This window comes from Alligator sinensis, unplaced genomic scaffold (genome assembly GCF_000455745.1).
Source record: "Alligator sinensis unplaced genomic scaffold, ASM45574v1 scaffold590_1, whole genome shotgun sequence".
Lineage (NCBI taxonomy): Eukaryota > Metazoa > Chordata > Crocodylia > Alligatoridae > Alligator > Alligator sinensis.
Genome location: NW_005842497.1, coordinates 551,830 through 553,644, shown reverse-complemented (window position 1 = coordinate 553,644; position 1,815 = coordinate 551,830). Strand labels below are relative to the sequence as shown.

At 51.5% G+C, this 1,815-nt stretch overlaps 1 pseudogene; it reads right to left on the bottom strand.

Annotated features, from left to right (window-relative positions):
- Window positions 1-341: 341 nt before the first annotated feature.
- On the bottom strand, window positions 342-1,080 carry LOC102368802 (annotated as a pseudogene).
- Between the last annotated feature and the right edge of the window lie 735 nt (window positions 1,081-1,815).

Here is a 1,815-nt window from a genome sequence, read left to right as displayed (position 1 = left end):
AAGCGAATGTGTGTGGCTTTCATTCATCAGAATTAATATATTCTATGTTTATCTGATGATGAGTATGTCAATTAAGTTTAAAATGCTTATTGAGCGGCTTGATGCCTACCTGGCTGGGGTCATTTGAGCCCAGTTTTCCTCCTGCCCAGGCAGGGGGTCGGACTTGAAAATCTACAAGGTCCCTTCCGACCCTACTTCTATGATTCTATGAACCCTTGGGCAAACTCGTGGAATGTGTTTGGCTGAATTGGCAACTGGAAGGTAAGTGGTGGAGCCCAGAGATACAGGTCAGTGCCAGATGGGCTGGCCCAGCAGCATGGCAGAGGCTTGGCAGGGGTCTGTTACATTTCATTCAGCTCTAGCAGGGTCTGGTCCAGCATTCTTTGCATGCAGAGATGCTCCTCTTTGGTTGATTTCAGTTTATCTTGCAAGTCATCAATGGTCTTCTCCAGTTTGGCTACTGATCGCTCAGCTAATTCAGCACGGGTCTCTGTCTCCTTGAGTCAGGATCTTGATCTCCTCTTCATATTTCTCCTCTTTTAGGGAGTACTCTTCTTCAGCCACAGCCAGACACTTCAAGTTCTGGTCCATCATTCAGATCTGCTCCTCTACATCCCAGACATGAGACTGTTCAAGCTCACCTTTCTCCTCAGTGCGCTCCAGGTCTCTTTCAGTGATCACCAGCTTCAGGGCAACCTCTTCAAGTTTCCCATCGGCTTCCTCTGCAGTGTACTTAGCCTCCTTGAGTTAGATCTCCTGCAGCTTCATCTTCTCCTCATTCTACAGGACTCTGTTTTCAATAACCTTCATGCCCTGTTTACTCTCATCAGCAGCTTCCTTGGCCTCCTCCAGCTTCTGGAGCACTGTGGCAAGATGATCCTGGGCTCTGTCCCACTCCTTCTCTACCAGCTGGATAGGTTGTTTCAGGGATGCCACTTCTACTTCAGCCTGCTTGCGGTTGTGGCACTTGGGTTCCACCTTGCACTGTAGGCAGTTTGCGCACTCCTTAGCATTGTCCACCTGCTGCTGCAGCACCTGGATCTTGCACTTCACTGCCTTGATCATGGTGGCCCTGGCCATGGCTGCACTGCTCGCTCTGCTGAACTCCCATGCCACTCCTTGATGGATTATAAATTAATAGGGAGGCTGTTCCCAGACCTCTGCTAGGCCTTGGCTCCACTGGTTTCAGACCCCTGGCCAGGCCTCTGTAGTCTCAGGCTCCTGGTTGGGCCTCTATGATCAACTGTGCATGTTTGGGCACCCGAAGCCTTATGGGCTAATTCTGTGGCTCCATAACCTTCCCTTTGCCATGCCCCATGCCTCGCAGGTGTTGCCAGTACAATATCCCTCTGTGGGGCTTTTGCCGCCTCTGTCTTTGGCTCTTTAATCTAGCTAGGCCTTCTAGCCTAGGCCCACTGGGTTGGACCTGGCTTCGAGGCACTAGCTTCACATGTCCTTTTGACTGCACCTTCACTGGCACCAGGCCCCTGGCCCCTCTGTGCCCTTTCTGGCGCCGGGCCCCTGCCCCCCGCCCATGACTGCACACTTCTCATGCGCTGGACCCCTCTGTGACCCACTATGCGAGTCAAGTGCCGCTCCCCCACCCCAGACACTAATGCGGCCTCCACCTCCCCTAAAGCCTCATCTGAAAGCCACTGGTCTATTCCAATATAAATACAAGCCCCTGGGCTATAACATTCCAATCAACATAAATAATATCCTGGGCTATAACATAAATAATACCATAGAGCAGCCTTCCACCCCTTTAAGAGTATAAGTCTCTACTAAGCCAGCCCCCTGGGCTCCCTTGAACAG